Source organism: Zea mays, chromosome 9, assembly GCF_902167145.1.
Source record: "Zea mays cultivar B73 chromosome 9, Zm-B73-REFERENCE-NAM-5.0, whole genome shotgun sequence".
In the NCBI taxonomy this organism is placed as follows: domain Eukaryota; kingdom Viridiplantae; phylum Streptophyta; class Magnoliopsida; order Poales; family Poaceae; genus Zea; species Zea mays.
Genome location: NC_050104.1, coordinates 33157384 through 33177025, shown reverse-complemented (window position 1 = coordinate 33177025; position 19642 = coordinate 33157384). Strand labels below are relative to the sequence as shown.

Below are 19642 nucleotides of genomic sequence, written 5' to 3'. Positions count from 1 at the left end.
ATAGAGGAACGCAGTTCACTTCAAAATTTTGGAAGGGCCTTCAGCAAGCAATGGGCACCAAGTTAGATTTCAGCACTGCTTATCACCCCCAGTCAACAAGGTCCTTGAAGATTTACTCAGAGCCTGTGTATTAGCCTTCGACAGAGATTGGGAGTCTAGTTTGTCGTACGCCGAATTCTCATACAACAACAGCCATCAGGTCAGCATCAAAATGTCACCATTCGAAGCACTGTATGGAAGAAAATGCCAAACTCCCCTAATGTGGTCCAATGTAGGGGAAAGAACACTAGAAGGACCCGACTTTGTTAAAGAAGCCGAAGAAAAAGTTGCTTTGATCCGCAGGAGGTTACTTGAAGCTCAGAGTCGACAGAAGAGTTACGCAGACAATAGGCGAAGGGAACTCAGATTTGAGGAAGGAGATTTTGTTTATCTCAAGGTTTCCCCAATGCGTGGTGTCAAAAGGTTCCAAATGAAAGGAAAACTAGCACCCCGTTTCGTCGGTCCCTACCCTGTCATTTCCCGAATAGGACCCGTGGCATACCGTCTTGAGCTACCAGAATCCATGTCAGATATTCACAATGTGTTCCATGTGTCCCAACTCCGCAAATGCCTAAAAGTACCAGAAACCCGTATCGAGGCAGAAGCAATTCAGATTCAAAAAGATCTCCAGTACCGGGAAAAGCCAGTGAAGATTCTTGACTCCGCAGTCAGAAGGACCCGCAATTCAGAAGTAAAGCTCTGTAAGGTTCAGTGGAGCAGAGATGGAGAAGAAGAAGCCACCTGGGAAAGTGAGGACTCTCTGAGGAAGGAATACACTTACCTTTTCTCGAGCCCCGTCTGAATCTCGAGGGCGAGATTCCTTTAAGTGGGGTAGGTTTGTAGCATCCCAAAAATCCCAATCTAGGTTTGAAACCCTAATCCTCCTTTTACCCCTCCTTTCATCCTCTAATTCTAAGTTCTCCACTAAGTTTTTCTTTCATCTTATGCATACATTTTGTTTGATCACAAGGCACCTCACTTAGATTCTACTTTCTAAACATTTAGATTATTCACAAAATATTTTATTCAAAAGAAAAAGGGGCAAAAAGGGAAATGGAGTTTGAAAAGTAAAAAGAAAAAGGAAAAACCCTCTCCCTGCCCCGTTGGACCGAATCTCGGCCCAACGCCCGCAACCCCCCCCTCTCTCGCGCCCGCGCTCCTCTTTCGGCCCACTCCCGGCCTGCCTCCGCGCGCGCGCCAGCCCGCTCCGCACTCCCTCTCTCTCTCGCTGACAAGCCGACCCCACCTGCCAGTCGCTCTCTCTCGCGCGCTCACTCCCGCTGGCAGACCGGCCCCACCGGTCAGCCGCTTCGTCGTCCGTCCGCCGTCTCCTCGCCGGGGTCACCTCCGGCCGTCGCCTCCGTCCTCCCCTCTGCCATCCTGCCACACAGGAAAGTTTGGCACCGCTCCGTCCTCCTCCCCTTGACCAAGCGTCCTCGCCGGTACAGCCCCGCCGTAGCGTCCCCTCGGCGGCGCTGTGCGCCATTTATGGCGGCACCGGGAAGCTCGCCGGAGTCAGGGAGCTCCACCGCTCCCCTTGCCCCCGTGCGCCTATAAAAAGCTCGCCCCGAGCTCCTTCTTCCTCGCACCGGCCTCGACCACTACCCTCCGCCCCTCGCCCGAGCCCAATTCGCGAAGCCCCGCCGTCTTCCCCCTCTCCGGTGAGTCCCTCCCCCTCTTCTCTCTCCCTCTCTGTTGGCCCAGCGAGCGATTAAGTTAGCCTAGCAGCTTCCTCACCTCGCCGCAAACGCAATACACCACTCCCCCACCCCGAGTGCTCGCCCAGAGCTCACCGACGGCAACCCCGCCGCGAAGCTCCGCCACCTCCCCGCGGACAGCCCCCTCCCGACCTCCTCTGACCAAATTGAGCCCACCTCTAGGTCCGCCATCCTCTCCCCATGCTAAGACACCTGCACATTGCCCAAGAACCGGCCCATCGGCGGCGAACCGCCACCGAGCCCACTGGCGGCCGGGTCCTCCCCGCGGAAGGCCGGTCCATCCCCCCCGTCAACCGGACACCGTTCTCTTCCCCCTCCCGTTCTCTCTGGCACGTGGGGCCCACGGCGACGCCGTCACCTTCACGCGCCCGCACCGTCCTTTGCCCTGGGCCGCAACTGGGCCGGCGCATTCGCGCCCACGCGCGCTCACGCCCGACTGGGCCAGAATCCTTCCTCCCGGCCCACCAGAGCTGAAACCCTTTTTCTTTTTCCTTTTTAGCATTTTCCCTCCTTTAATTAGTCCCCTCAATATTTTATGCACCAAAAATTATCAAAAGTAATTTCTAAGGCCACATACAATAATGATGTAGAAAATGACACACTATAATTTGTAAATCCCTGTTGATGTATTGTTTTATTGCCTGTTTTCCTAGAAGAAGCGGGGACCGTTGATCCGGAACCCGTAGCCCCGGAAGAGGGACCAGAGCCCGAACTTCCGGAAGTAGGTCTTCTGTGCCAGGAAAGCTTCGACGAAGGCAAGTCCATCCTTCCCTTGATGCATAAATTACCTATTCTCTCTACCACTGCCTAGGCCGGGAACTATGGGGGAATATTGCATTGTGAGTAAGAGATGGCCCGCATTAACATATTATTTCCGATTACGAAATGTGGATCTGGAAGTAGGGCAAAGTGTTTCTTCAAATAAAACCTCTTTCTGAAAAGTTATGCGATGAAGGGTACTCACCCTCATCACCTTGAGAGTGGGATGATCAGGGACTCCCTGGTTTAGGGGAGGGCCTAAGGTGTTGGCTCAGCTGGTTTAGGCGTGAGCAGAAGGATCGTCCCCTCATATAAGGACCGGCTTGTCATTTTTCCCTACCTGTACTCCTTTATCGTACAACCACTCGAGACTGTGTGGGCAGTCACTCAATCCGAACTCATGCGGTCCAACCCCAGGGTTAAGAAGGCTGGGGAGCACCGGGAGGATAAGGAGGGGGAAAGTTTTGTCCGGTTTGGGCATGGTGGTGGCCTGACTCCTTCCGGATAACCGTTAAGGTTAGGATGCACAAGTAAGGAAAGAGATCCGGCATTCGGGTCTCGCGACGGTGAGATCGCAGAAACCGGACTAGTGGGTAAAGTGTACACCTCTGCGCAGAGTTGAAACCTATTCGAATAGTCCGTGTCCACTGGTATGGATGAGTCTGGTGTGGTATGGCAATTAGAACTTTTTCTCTAAGTTTCTTATCAAGGAAAAGGTGTGTCTAAATGGGTTTTGAAAAAGAAAATGAAGCCACGGGAGCAGGAAGCTCAGTGGTGGTTGAGTTTTGGTTACTGGTAATACCACGGGAAAACCTTCAAGCAACCGCCTCTCTCTAAGAAAACGATGAGCGACTACAACTCCACCAAATTGAGCATGTACATCATAGGTCTCTTTCTCTCTACGAGAGCGGGGTGGGCTTGCGGAATACCTAGTGTATTCACCCAGATTTATTATGTTTTTCAGCAGCCGAGGACTTCTTTTCTGCTATGCTTGATTAAGAGGGCTGTGTCTGCACCCAGTTCTGCCTGTGGCTTGGGCTAGTGTATTTTCCTCCTGCGCTTCTCCATTTGGCTCTCTCAAGCTTGTACCCCGGTATTGTAATAACTTTATCTAAACTCTGTACTATTTGAAGTAAGGAATGTGTTTACTAGCCTCCTGGGACTAGTAATTGTTTCACATTTGAGTCCCAAAGGATCGGGACGCTTCAACAGTGCAATAGAGGCACCAGATATGTTCGATGGGCATCGAGTATATGCCACTAGACATGGGATAACACAGTTTAGAGTTGAGTCAACACCAGCATGCTCAATGTATTTGACATGTGCTCGCTGTACTAGCTTTGGTATTCCAAGTAACTGGCATCTGCCCGATGTACTATTTCTATCCACCTTGTACCGGAGTCAGAATATCAAATTAAAATGTAACCCTTTGGGATACCAACGTCCAAATTTGGTTATGCTTCAAATTTCTCAACTTTCTCTTTGTTGCTTTCAAATAACTCTCATTTGGCAAGGCTTGAAATATTGCACACATGCATACACTACATCTAACTGTGATGTGGTCACGTAAAGTAGGTGTTGCCTTGGTTTTGATCTCTTTCAGAAATAAAAAACACCAATATTGGTCACTTGTTTTTGTTCCTGAAAGAGATCAAAAACAAGGTGTCGGGTACCTAAGAACATGTTTACCGAAAGAAAGCCCAAAAGCCTCCTAAAGATGCCTCACTAACAGGCCGGCCCACCTGCCAAGCAGCTTGACGTGAAGGTCCAAAAGGCCTCCCGGTGATGGCCCACCAAACTGACCATCCCGCCCGACAAATATTGCCGAGCAACCCAGCGAGGCGGGACTACCGACCAACCTACCCGCCGAGCAACCCAACAAGGCGGGGCTGCCGAGCAACCTCCGTTGCTCGGCGGGGTTGCAGACCAACCTGCCCTCCGAGAAACCCGGCGAGGCGGGGCTGCCGACCAACCTGCCCATCGAGCAACCCGTCGAGGTGGGCCTGCCGACCAACCTACCCGTCGAGCAACCCGTCGATGCAGGGCTGTCGACCAACTAGCCCACCGAGCAACCCATCAAGACGACAACCCACTCTCGGGCGAACACCTCTACTGAAAATAAGAGTCGACCTAGTACCATCGAGCCACGTCGGCACGATGGGACATCACCGAGCCATGCCCAAACCATGGAAGCGGTACCAAAGGATCTTATCAAGCACGACGTTGGATACATATCCCTGTTGTCCAGTGGGACCAGACAACCCTAGCCGCATGGACCTCAGCATTAGGGTCTCTATAGTGACCCATATGCCGCAAGGGATAGGGCAATACGCCGTACCAGACATACGCCTACTCATGATAAAGGGTCGCATAAAGAGGATGACATAAGATGAAGCTGTACTGAAGACATCCCTAAACCACACCCTGAGCTGACTCGACAGGACTACCAAACACCTCCACGTCTAAGTCGGAGTAGCTACAGGAACCCATTGGAAGGCGAACGAGACACGACGCCATACCAAAGGTACGGAGGCACACAACCCAACAAATGACTCCATAGAGGGTATGAGGCTCAAAAGCACGACCCAGTAGATGACACCTTAGGGGCTATGAGGCCTAGAAGCGAGAGGTCGAACTCCACCCCAGTAGATTACAAGTTATCATAGTAACGTCTACCCTTGAGCTATAAAAGGGTAAGACAACCCCCATCCAAGAGACATCCCACAACTTCACACAAGCACCCAATTGTAACACCCTCCAAGCAATACTACTGTTAGCACTACACTGGACTAGGGCTCCGACCTGAACTAGTATAACCCACTCGTCTCAGATCCACCTTCGAGCCCCCTGTAGCTCACCATTCGGAGCGAGTCCATGCTAGCACCCCTGCCGAACACAAATCTTATTGTCCCCCAGTTCCAGAAACCACGACAGTTGGCGCACTAGGTAGGGGGATCGTTAGTGTGCCAAGCGATATTCTTCACTCTGATGGCCGGTTCATCAGCATTCACCCCTAGGAGCCACATCAAGTTCGACACCCTTGACTTCCTCTCCACCGCCACAGGAGCACTCTGTCTCGCCAACCACGATGAACTAGTAAACGCGGACACGGTGCCCCAGCGTTCCTTGGGGAATGAAGTGGAGAAGCGATGTTTCGGCCAACCCGCCATCGCCATTAAGCGGCAAGCGGAGGAGGCTCCACAACCGATCCCGAAACTATCGGCATCAAGCGCCGTCACAAATCAAGCAACCAAGAGGTGGACACGGCGGAGCCGTCCAGTCCCCCGCGCCACCGTTGGATGGAGATCCTACGTCTCAGAACTTACCCCCTCATCTCGAGCCCATCGTCGGCACGAATTGCCTCTGCAGGGTCCTCATGGACGGAGGGAGCGCTCTCAACATCATATATGTCGAGACCTTCGATGCCCTAGAAATCGCACGCTCCGCGCTGTGCCCCAGTGCTGCGCCGATTCATGGTATCATGTCAGGCCTTGGCGTCAGTCCACTCGGACAAGTCGTTCTACCCGTCACGTTCGAGGATCCCTCTAACTTCTGCATCGAGCGATTGAAGTTCGAGGTGGTAGATTTCCAGGGGACATACAACACCATTTTAGGAAGGCCATGCTACGTAAGATTCAACACCGTCCCCAACTACACATACCTCAAGATGAAGATGCCCGACCCCCACGAGGTCATTACGGCGTCTACCTCATTACAAGTGGCTTACACGTGCGAACATGCCAATCGTGAGCTCGCGTCAGCAGAGGCTGCCACAAGGGAATTGGCTGAGCTACAGAGAGGCATGAACCCAAAAGATGGACCTGATACCCCAAAGCCATTTTCGACACGTTCAAGTTGACGCAAGTCACAAAAACAATTCGGTCGACAACGCCGACACTTCAAAGAGCATCTGGATTTGGGCGGTGCTCTCTGACAAACAAGAAGACACCCTCATCAACTTTCTTTGAGCCAACCATGACGTCTTCGCCTGGAAGCCCGTGAACATGTCGGGAATCCCAAGGGAGTTCGCCGAGCACTCCCTGAATATCCAGCCTACGGCAAGACCAGTCACTCAGCAGCTCCACCATTTTGATGAGGAGAAGCGCAAGACCATTGGCGAAGGAATCACAAAACTCTTGGTGGCAAGGTTCGTGAAAGAGATCCACCACCCGGTGTGGGTTGCAAACCTCGTTCTCGTGAAAAAGAAGAATGGGAACTAGAGGATGTGCGTTGACTACATGGGGCTAAACAAGGCATGCCCAAAGGATCCTTTTCCTCTCCCATGCATCAACGAGGTTGTAGATTCTACTCTGAGTGTGAACTCCTCTCCTTGGATGCCTACTTAGGCTACCACTAGATCGCTATGAAGGTGGCCGACCAGCATTGTACAACATTCATCACACCCTTTGGTACGTTCTGCTACATCTCCATGCCGTTCGACCTAAAGAATGCTGGGGCCACGTATCAGCGGTGCATGCTCCGATGCTTCACCAACCAGGTCAGACACAACATGGAAGGCTATGTCGATGACATCGTTGTGAAAACTAAAAGATTCAACGACCTCATCAACGACCTAGAAGAGATGTCTGCCAACCTCCGAAGGTTCTGAATCAAGTTAAACCCAGAAAAGTGTGCCTTCAGGGTTCCCAAAGAAAAACTCCTAGGTTTCATGGTGTCGGACCGAGGGATCGAAGCTAACCAGGAGAAGATAGAGGCCATCCAACACATGGGCGTCATCCAAAAACTCAAGGGAGTGCAATGGTTGGTTGTGTGCGTCGCCGCACTCAGTCGGTTTGTCTCTAGACTCGGCGAAAAAGGTGTGCCACTTTACAAGCTCCTAAGAAAGGGTGACCATTTCTCTTGGACAGACGAAGCCTAGGAGGCCGTCGAATGGAAAAAGGCGTTCTTGACCTCACCGACATTCTTGGTTGCGCCTGATCCTGACGAAACCCTCCTCCTTTATGTCACAGTCACTGCCCAGGTGGTCAGCGACGCTCTAATGGAGGAAAGGAAAAGCGAGGGTCATGCTTCCAAGGTGTAGAAGCCCGTCTACGTCGTCAGTGAAGTACTCACCGAGTCCAAGTCACGATACCCCTAGTTCCAGAAGCTGTTATACGTGGTCCTCATCGCCAAGCGGATGCTAATCCACTACATCGACCGACATCCCATATCAGTGGTGTCAATGATGCCCCTTGGCGAGATCATGCGCAATGGGGATGCGTCTGAACACATCGTGAATTGGTCCCTTGATCTCAACGTACTCGACGTCAGCTACGTGCCTAGAACGACGATCAAGTCCTAGGCGCACGCGGAATTTATCGCAGAGTGGACAGAGGCACAGGAACCGTCCCTTGTAAAAGACCTAGAATACTGGACCATGTATTTTGATGGATTATACCTCAAGTCTAGGAGCAGCGCAGGTGTCGTCCTCGTGTCGCCTCAGGGGCACAAACTTCGCTACATATTCTCCTTCACTTGGATGCCACCAACGACATTGCCGAATACGAGGGCCTTGTCAATGGGCTCAAGATCGCAGTCGAGGTAATAGCATGATGGCTCCTGGTTAGAGGCGATTCCAAGTTGGTGGTAGACCAAGTCATGAAGGCAATGTAACCTCACGATCAAAAGATGCTCGCATACTACATTGAGGTACAAAAGTTAGAAGAAAATTTCAAAGGCTTCGAGCTACATCATAGCTACAGATGATTCAATGGCAAGGCTAATGAGCTCTCGACCATAGCCTTAGGACAAAAACCCATCGTGGACTGGGTCTTTGCCTTCGACCTCCATGGACCTTCCTTGAAGATCAAGCAGACACAAGAAGGACACACAGAGGAGGCAGACAACCAGGATGCCTCGCCTGCAAAAACTTGCGAATTGGTCGCAACGATCGACTAGCAAGATTGGCGTCGACCCTTGATCGACCGATGACGGACGAAGCTCTCCCCGATGACGCAAACGAGGCCAGGCGACTCTCTAAGGGAAAAATCCTTTACACTCATCAACGGGATGCTCTACAGAAAGAGTGCCTCTGGGATCAAGAAGAAGTGTATTACGACCGAGGAAGGACAACAGGCGCTCGCCGAAATCAACGGAGGGACATGCAGGCACCACGCGGCCCCACGGTCGCTGGTCGCAAAAGCGTTCAGGCAAGGATTTTACTATCCCACCACCATGACGGACGGCAAGCGGATCGTCCGCATCTGCAAAGGTTGCAAATACTACGCGTGACTGTAAGGAAAATGGGCCCCGAACCATGTGGCTAAAGGGATTTTGGTGTTTGATGATCAACATAACCTGTGGACTAATGCGTTTGCTAGTGTTTGTATTTATAGTTCACAGGATGCGAAGAGGATTGGACTAAGACACTGCAACACCTCAAAAGAAGACATAAAAGAAGCGTAGAAGTCCAAGACTCAAGAACAAAATAAGCCCAAGGAAACAACGAAGAAATCCATGAAGTGGGCAGTTGTAACACCCAAAATCCTATTTTAGGATTTATGAAAGTTTCTCGAGAAGAGTTAAACTAAAATATCTTTTAATAAAGATTTTTTATTTTTGAAGCTACTCATCCTAAAAATGATTTTTTAAATAATAAATCTCTATTAAAGTACCCCTATATGATTTTAGCTATCCATTTGTTAAAACATATATATATATATACACATTTATATTTATTCTCTAAAGAATTTTATAAGCTAGAGAATTTATTTCTTAAAATACCTATTCTCTATTTCTAGTGTGTATGAAATGTGCATATAAAAGCATTAACAAAAATAAATAGGAATATGCATCATGCTGAGTATTTCTTTGATTGTGTATTTAACTAGATTTTAAAGTATCCACTCAAATATAATTTGGGATTCGAAAATTGAATTTGAAGTTGAAAATGGAAAAGGAGGAGACAAGGGAAACGGTACACGCTAAGGAAATATATATATATATATATATATGAATAAATATATCATCTCAGGATAGTACTTTTATTTGAGCATTTGATCTCTGTGTGAAAGCCATAAGAAAATATGAATTCAAATCATGAATTTGAGTGGGAAACAAAACAGGAATAAATAAAAAAAATACAACAGACTTTGGCTGGGCCGGATCGCTACCATGCGACCCAGTAACGCCTATCGCGCCCACTCGCGCCTGGGCAGCCCATTTCCTTTTCTTGTCGCGCATCCCAAACCGGGGAATTGGCGCTGCCAGGTGGGGCCCCTCGTCAGTCACTTTCTCCACACCATTCGTGCTCGTGGGCCAAATCTCATCTGAGTCCATCTTCTGTATCTCAATCCGCGCGGCCCAGTTCCTCTCAACCCGTTCGACCCGCGCCATCCCTCTTCACTCACCGCCGTGTGGGGCCACACCTGCGGGGGCTTGTTCCCCGCGTACTCGTCACGCCGAACCGGCCGCCGTGTGGGGCGCCTGGAATCCCGGATCAATGGTTGGGATCCGGAGCTCGTGGCAGCCGCGGTCTCCGCGCCCTATAAAAGCCGACCGTGTGCCCTACTGCTCGAATGCATTAGGGTTCGCCGCTGCCAAGTAGAGCGCTGCACACCGTTTTGAGCGCCACCGCGGATCGCCTAGTGCCGTGGGCGTAGGGCTGGGCATTCGGTCTATTAGGGTAATTCGGTTCGGTCTATTCGGGTTTTTGAAATTTCGGGTTATGAAAAATGAGAACCGAAATTTCCAAAATAATTTTAGGAACCGAACCCGAATAGACCCACAATTTCGGTTCGGTCTATTCGGTCCACCGAATAGACTCGAATAGTAGAGAGACTATTATCTTTTGTTAAAATATATACAATTTATAATTAATTGGAAGTACTATTATTACAATAAGTGACTATAAAAAATAGCATACTGAGATATATATACTATCGTTAAGATGATATCATAATTTTTAGCTAATAAACTCATAAATCATATAATAATATCATCATATATTAAGAGGTTTTTTATATTTCGGGTTATTCGGTCTATTCGGGTTTTAAAGCTTAGGAACCGAACCCGAACCCATAACCCGAAATATAGCAGATATAGGAACCGAACCCGAACCCGAAAACCCGAATAGACCGATAATTCGGTCTATTCGGGTTCGGTTCGGGTTCGGGTTTCGGTTTTAAAATGCCCACCCCTACGTGGGCGAACACTATCCTCGACGTTCGGAGTTCGGCTGCCGGTCGGGGGAGATCGCGAGATCGTATCGATGCTCGTCGTGATGTCTTCGGACGGTGATGGCCACCAGCTCCGGCCTGAGTGCTCGCCGTCGACAGCGCACAACCACGATTCCACCGGGCATCGCGGCCAGCTTCACCTGAGTGCCAAACCTCGGTAAGAAGCCTTCCACTGAACTCGATTTCGCCCTCGTTACGCGTAGCACCCAACGAGACTCGATTTTGTGCGCCGGGGCCTCGGGTTGCCTGCGCTCCGGCGAGCTTTGCCGCATGGGGGCATGGCACCGTCGCCCAGCTCGGGTCCGTGGGAAGGAGGCCCCCCTGGCCATCCGATCGCCTGTGGATGGTTTAGATCGGCATGGGGTATACCTGTGCGCCAAATCAAATCGGAGCCCTTGGATCGGTGGCGTGCGTCCGGGATCAAGTGTGTACGTAGACATTCTACGGACCCTCAGATCTGGATCTGGCGGTCAGTATTGCGTACCGATTCATAGGATTGCATAATTTAATCTGGACCGTTCACTTCGTATCCTGTGGCGCAGATCTCTTTGTACCCATTCGGCCGGTGAACTTTGCTAAAGAGACCCTATGAATTTAGATAATAAACCACCATCCACCGCGGGGTAAATCTGAGTCTAGAGAATACTTGCGCGCTAGCCCCTGTCTTTTACGGAATTTAATGCTCAGTTCAGAGAACAGAAAATCAAAAGAATTCATTTAGAAAATACATTTTTGTGTGAAAATAATTATAGGAACTTAAGTAATTCCTAGAAAATGCATTTTAACTCCTTTTTAGTCCATTCCAGTTCCTATAAGTTTGTAACATTATGGTTTATCATCTAGTACCACTGTTTTCACATGAATGTTACCATAAAATTTATATCCTATTTAATCTTGTACAAAACACATAGAATCTTTAGAAATTCATAACTTAAAATCTATAATTCCGATTTGATCCATTCAAGTAGTGTTAGTCTCGTACAAGTATTTACTACGCAGTAACAACATTTATTATACCATGTCTCATTCTTTTCTAATCAGATCTTTTTTAATTTATGTGTGTTAGTCTTGTTAATCTACTTATCATTATAATCTACTAGAAGATGATCTATGGTCAATTCATAACTTAGATTAAAGTTGAGATAATTATTTATAGAATAACCTCTCATATGATTTATATTAATCAATTTATAATATAGTTTAATATTTTAATCACATAAATCCTCTATAAAATCATAACTCCTTAACCGTAACTCCGATTTTAGTGGTTCTCGTTCCCACGATCTCGTAGCAACGTGTACATTACTACAAAATATGTTATATGAGATGGTTAATTTTCAGTTCTTAAGATGCTTATGAAGTGTCCAAATTTGATGGAGTTGTAAAAGATGTCCCACATTTAAGATGGTTATAAACCGTCTTAAAAGATATTATATAAGACAATTTTTATTTTATAACCGTCTGAAAAAGGTATTTGTTTAACTCATTTTGTCCGATAAACCGTCTTGAATTAGATTTTTGTTTAAGACACTGCTTCTAAAGAACCGTAGAGAATACAAACATTAAAAGTCATAAAGTATTTATCAAACTGTCTCGAATATCCTACAATAATAGACGATTACAATGGGAAAACCATCTTATTTAGGTGACTAATAATGGACGTTTTAGAAACCGTCTTATTTATGAGACTGATATTAGACATTTTGGTGACCGTCTTATTAAGATTTAAACGAAATGACTTACACGACAGTACATTCTTCAATTTATAATCATTTTTTCAGATATCACATTATAATAGTTTGAAAGAGAAAAATACATACACATATATTGAACAACATTATAATTAATATAATATAAATAAGTACCATTCAATATATCATAAATAAGCATTGTCAAACAACACATACATAAGTGTACTCTAAATCTAAACTAAAATACAACTGTTTGCACTAATGTTAAGCCTAACTTTATATGAATTCAAGTCTCCACACTTTTGCGGCCACCAAATTTGAATTCCATTCTATGGCCCTGTTTGGATCCTTCAAGCCCGGCTAGAGCTAGAGCTAGTTTCTAGCTCTAACTCTAGCCCAAACTAGCTCTAGCCCTCTACGTGTTTGGATCCAAGGGCTAGTTTACAATAAATGCTATTTTATAATCATTTGTCTCATTTAAACCTTTTCTTATCCGGATTTAGTGTGGCAAACTCTTGTATGGCTTCTCCCACACACAAATAACACAAATAAATTTATTTTCACAAATCAAACATCCAAATCACAATAAGTTTAATTTCTGCATACAAATGCGATGTCCCATACGAACATACAAGTCCTTAATCAATATTAAAAAAAATTACACTCCATGAAACAAAGCATGAGCTAAGTCATCACAGAAGGCATTCATGTTGACATCTTCAACAAGAGGTTCGTCTTCTGGCCATGTTGATGCTGTAGAACTAGGCATTGGGTTATAATTTTCATTGGCATCACATGCTTCGAATTCTCGATCCGCAATTCTACTCTCTCGAATAAAATTGTGAAGAGCCATACATGCAACAATAATTCTAGTTTGCTTGTCCTCTGGAAATCTTTGCATGTTCAACAAAATCCTAAACTTCATCTTCAACACTCCAAAACTTCTTTCTATCACATTTCTAACTTTGGCATGTGCATGGTTGAAGACTTCTTTCATACCTTGGGGCGGTGGGCCGTTATGCCATTGCTCGACATGGTACCTTGTACACCGGTATGGTGAAAGGTATCCCGGACGATTTGGGTAACCCGCATCAACCACATAATACTTGCCTACATATTTTAAAAGGTAAACGATGAGACTTAGATGAACTCTGTGTCCTCGGAGCCCTCTGTGCCCTCAGTGGTGGCGGACGCGGTGCGCCTTGGCTGTTGGTGCGACGACGCGCTGTGTTGTTGAGCTGTTGACGATGGACGGGTGCTGCTGCGGCCGAGTTCGCCCGCTGACGAACTGTGTTGCCTGCCGCCGAGGTGGAGCCGTCGAAGAGCAGCTGCCGGGCGTAGGGTGCCGCTGCAGCTGCCCGCGCGTCTCCGCCTCTGGCACGCGGTGGGCGATACGGAGGAAGCACAGAGCCGCTGGCACGACCATCGAACAGACCATCAGAGTCGGACAGGATGTTGCCGTACAGCTGAAGCCCCGGGAAACGATCAGTCTCCGGCGCCTGCGAGTTGAGGTCGAAGGCATCGCCGTCCATGGCAACGGTGAGGCTGCATATGCAGTAACAAAATGAGCCAATCACAGTAGATAAATTAGTAAATTATAATAGTCGAAAATGCATTCAATAAGAAATTAGCCAAAACAAATCTGTTGTTTTCCTGTTCTTTCCAATGTGGCCAGCCGTGCCCCTCCACTACCTTTCCATGGATCAAGAAAAGAGGGAGGAGGAGGCTGAGGGAACGGAGGGAGGCGACGGCTGACCTGCTCGAGGACGGCGGCGTTTCTTCGGTTCGAGGATGGCGGCGCCGGTCCTTCCCTGCGTATCGAAGAAAAGAAACGGACCCAGGAACGTGCGGATCCCGTGCGGAAGGATAAGAGAGAAAAAAGGATTTTGGTGGGCATTCCAACAAACTAGCCCCAATAATCACCCCTTGGTGGGGAGAGTTTTTTGGGGTGGGCTAGTTGCAAAAAACTGGCTCTAGCCCTCCTGTTTGGCTACTTTTGGGCTAGTTTGGCACAAACTAGCACAAACTAGCTCTAGCCCTTGGATCCAAACAGGGCCTATGTTTTCCTGTACAACAAATAGGAGAAAACTAGACATAGCAAAAAGCTCCAAGCATCACGTGGATGGTCTCGAAGCTGCCCTTGTGCTTCTCCCTATTCTTGATCACTCCTACACACCCTATGTTCCTCCCGCCGGTCACCATGACCATGTTGCCGACGTCAAACTTGATGAAGTCCATGATCTTGTTGGTCTCCAGATCGATCTTGATGGTGTCGTTGGCCTTGATGAGCGGGTCGGGGTAGCGGATGGTGCGACCGTCATTGGTGTTCAGGTAGGGGATGCCTTTCTGGCCAAACTAAACATACCTCACCTTGCAGAGCTTGAACTGCACACAAACCAATAGAAAAGCAATGAGCATTTCACAGGCGTACTATGAAAGGACATGAGAATTTCTAGCGATGTAAATGGATAGATAGACAAATCAACATCTATTAATAGTCCTAACGATTGTAGCACATGCCATTTTCAATGCAAGACTTCCATGCACACAACATATATGGACAATATAGCAAGGATAAGGTACACAGATCTACTAATGAAAAACAGCAACCTCACACAGCTACCAAGATCATCATGCTCAACTAGAACAATGAGAGATGATGTGTTAAATTGGCTGGCATTGCAAGCACATTCTGCTATTCCAAGACTTGACACAGTTTGTCAGGTGATATTCTTGAATCCATGACCTCAAAGAATACCTTACAAAGAGTTGATATGTGCATATAAGACCCTAATTACAGTTAATAGTGGGAAAGTACGAGGATCAATTAAATGGTACAACAGGCTAACCATATTGGTCTCGACCGAAGCTAAGTCCACTGTAATCTGCTCGATTTTCTTCAGTCCCTCTAAGAAAATGAACCCAACAAGACATACAAGCTTCAATACCCAAACTCCATAAACAGAACTAACGTTAAGTTGACAAGCAAGCCAATTTGCAAACATCGTCAGTTGTGGTTATCTAAATGAAAGTGAATTTTGGTTCAGAAATGGAAGTACGAAACCTGCCAAAGCTTTAGCCTTCCTGTGGTCATCCGCAAGCTTTCCCACAGTGTCACGAACGACAACATGAGCAGCAGCACAAAGAACTCCCACCTGTCTCATTCCACCGCCTAGGGTCTTCCGGAGAATTCTGGCCTAAAGGTTTGTTTAGATTATAACTATTTCTTGATCTCTACAGTTTTTTTCCTTCAATGAAGTTGCATCTCTGCAGTTTAAACTTGGAAATCGATTGATCTGACCTTGTCAATGAAGGCCTTCGAACCGACAATCACTGATCCGACGGGTGCGCCTAACCCTTTTGATAGGCATACCTAGTTCCGGAGAAAATAATAACCAGTCATATGTTAGCTACAGCCAAACATATGCAGGCTGTATATCGAGCACAATGACCAGCAAACCAAAACATACTGAAACTGAATCAGCAGCTTTCACGAGTCTATCTACAGGAACTCCAAGTGCCTGGTATAATGGACAAGATGCTTTGATAAGAGGCTAGGACGCTCTGGACAGATGTTTAAAAAGTGAGAATAGCTGCTAGTATGCTCCATGCTTAGACATATGGTTGTGGTTCATCATTCAGATGTCAGCCCTTTAAAATTTTCATCTCCGAAGACAGAACAGTGAAATATACAGTCTAACTGGTCGTTTTACTAACTTTGTTGCAGATAGTATCAGAAGCAGATATAAATAAAATCACAGTACAACACATGCATGTACCATACTACTCACCACAGACGCATTGAAGATGCGAGCTCCATCGATATGAAGCTTCAAGCCATGGCTCTTGGCAATTTCACCAACCTTGTCAGTGCATTCTACAGATAAACACTTTCCACCAGTACTGCAGAAACAGTGATACATACGAATTAATAAGATGAGAAAAGGTTATATGTTCTACTCGGGGAGTTTGTCACAATGACCGTGTTACATGAACTATCCCTAGAATAAGTCCATCATTCATATGCATAGATCCTGAAAGCAGCATGTTTAACACAACAGATTAGATTATCCACGACAACAAGACTGTCAACAAAACTACATCGCCCTAAGCCTCCTGAGGACATTCCTGTAGATAGAAGAAACACTGAAAGTCCTCCAAGTAAGAGGAAGTTCAAAGGTACAACTATCCGAATTTGTCAATCAAACAATTTCTTTGAGGTACTTCAGTTTTTTTCGAATCATCAATCTTTGTTTCTTATTGATCTAGAAATGTTATGTACATATATATATAAACACTAATAACAGGTTTAAAGACTATGGTACTATCAAGCTACCCTCTCTGATCAGCAATTCAAGGTCATGAAAGTTCTCAGTAAGCTATAGGACTCAGTTTGTGTACTTCTAGACTATGGTCTTGAGCAAAGCAATTGCCAATTGCCATTACTTAAAGAAGAGTAACACAAATTAATTAGAACAATTTTCATCAAAGTGGTGCAGGGTAATGTGAACTGACAAAACTACCTTTTAAACGAAAGCACAATCAAAGACAGTACATACCTGTTGTATATCGTACCGTCGGTACAACGATGAGGATTCCCTGCCACTCTCCATGCCGCTAGTGATAGGTGAGGGGTCCTCGGGGCGTGTCCTCGTTGTCTGTCCATCATCTTCCTCCTCCTCGAAGATGACCTCATCGGCCCTCTCAAACGACGTCCCCACCTCGTCGGGCGCCACAATCCAGATCGACACCTAGCCCTATGTACTACATGCTGAAACTTGGAGAAAAAACTAGATGCATATGTGATGTCCATCAAATATATGAAAGTAGGATGATATCATTCTAAATTACCATTATATATGTCATAAATAAGCATTGTCAAATAGCTCATGCATAAGCGTACTCTATATCCAAACTAAAATACTAATTGACAAACTTGGTAATCAATTGTTTGCGCTATCGTTGTGCCTAACTAAATATATATGAAATCAAGTCTCCACACTGATGCGACCATTCCATCTTTTCCTGTACAACAAATAGGAGAACACAATAATTATTAGTTAGCCACAGATGAACACCTCACAATGTGGCATATGATGTAAAAGGTTATATGAATGTAACATCTTACCTAGGAAGCCATGCTAGATTTAGTTATATGAAGCACCCTCAACCCTGTATGATCCACCAATGTCTATCACCTCATTCATGAAGAAGTCGAGCAACCATTCTCGGACATTTGCTATCTCATCAAGCAATAATGGACAGGTTGCAAAACCAACACGACCCTTGAAAAACATAAACCATGTAAATATTTATAACGTCATATTGCATAGGTTTGAGTAAAATAGAATTCAGACTGTAAAACAACATGAGGATATCGATCATGGTCCAAACTAAGATTATCCGCAAAGGATAACATGTGGTACATCATATATTGTCCGCAAAGCATACTGCCAGGTGGTTGTATGTGTGCCTAAAAGATGTGATTCATAAGGAAAAATATCCAGCGGGAATGTCTAATTATATGTCTTGCTAATAATTTCAGGTTAAGGACATGATTACCTGAAAATGTTTCCATATAACTGTGCGACCAAAATTATTGTTATGGCGACCTTTTTTGTCGACATAAGCACCAAAAGCCCTACAATAATGGTGACTAACGGTGTAAGTAACAATTGAAATATAGAGGAAAATATAATTATGATAAAGGTAATACCCACTCATCGAATAGCTTCTTAATACTATAGCAACTAGGGGATTGGTAACCTTTGGAGTCAATATTTTACACTGTATTCCATTTTGGGAAAATAACTAACAAGGCCCAATGGTAACTGAAATGAGGAAGATAGAACATTAAGATACAGATTCAAAAACTATAGAGTGTTATTAGTGCTAGGCCTTACCCTTCTTGGCAAATAACAAATATGCACTCCTTGTCCTGCTAAGCAAGCAATGCTTTCACAATGTATGCTTTGACTTCATCAGCCTCTTCATTGATTCTCTTTAAAATGATCATCTTTAGATCTAAAAGCCAACTATGCCTCTGTATTTGTCTATCTTCCTCATGCATCTATTAAAAGAATAGTTAGATAAAGAACAAAAAGTAGACAATTATAGGAAATGGTGGATCTCACTCACAGCATCCAACTCCGATGTAAGGATATGTCAAGGGCAAGATCATTGTAGATGTGAAATACATCACTGAATTCTACTGCATAGACCCCAGATTTTTCAAGAAAATCATGTTCTTCGTATCGTACCATGAAGTGTGTGGCACTTTGCCTTCGAGATATTGGTGTGGTCATAGCAAAATACCATTTGTGGAAACAATGGCTCTGTTTACCCATCCTCTTAAGCAATGCACTAGATGCTAAAGCCTGCCCTGGCACAAATTGTTTATTATTTGGAACTGGTGGTGGAGATCGTTGATGAAAGGGGGGAGTCCAAAGGGGATCAAGACCATCATCTTCTATGTTTTTCTGTTGTGAATTTTTTTGCTCCTCTTTGCTTTTGTTATGTTTTTATGCTTATGTTTCCTCTTCTTGCTGACATTGGAGGCACTATGTGTGACATCTATATCCTCGGTACCCATTGTTGGTGTTGGCATTTTATCCTTTTCAGGTGTGTGATGGAGTACCTGAGGCAATGTGTGTGGGACTTGTTGAGGCTTTGCATGAATTGTTGTTTCCTATGTAAAATTCAGAAACAAGTACATGGCATTAACCAAGTTGTAAATAACAATAATAAGTTCATGTCACACCCGGGTTTCGGGGCACCAAGACCCGGGCGCGAAAATAATCACCAGGTGTGCTGGGACCAAGTCTCACACATATAATGAATCATGGCACAAGATCGAATGTCACATCTTTACTATATAATCGAAGTTTTGTACAAAATAAATAAATAACTACATTATATGGAGACAACGGTCCAGCAACCCAAAGTTGACTGGGAGACGACGACCTAGACCTCTCACGAACACATCACAGCATCCTCCATGCGCCTCATCCTGCGGTATCTGTTCTTCTCCTGTGGGGGGGTGTGAGACAGCAAGAGTGAGCTCACATACGTTCATCGCTCAACAAGTTGTGGGGAATAATGTGCATGAACTCGCCAAAGGTGGGAGCTCACGTAAAGTGTAAGGCTTACCAAAGAGGATGGTTAGAGCTGAGCATTGCTTTTAAAGTTGGTCAAAATTTTATTAGCAATTACTAAGTATAAGTAAATACCAACCCAATTAAGTAGTAGAACAAAAGTA

At 45.8% G+C, this 19642-nt stretch overlaps 1 non-coding gene across 1 annotated transcript; it reads right to left on the bottom strand.

Moving 5' to 3' along the window:
- Positions 1–15121: 15121 nt before the first annotated feature.
- On the bottom strand, positions 15122–15758 carry LOC103638216 (uncharacterized). The gene is made up of 4 exons (XR_002265179.2): positions 15686–15758; positions 15449–15581; positions 15234–15292; positions 15122–15142 (listed from the first exon to the last, which is right to left on the bottom strand). It is a non-coding gene; the product is annotated as an uncharacterized protein (transcript).
- Positions 15759–19642: the final 3884 nt, after the last annotated feature.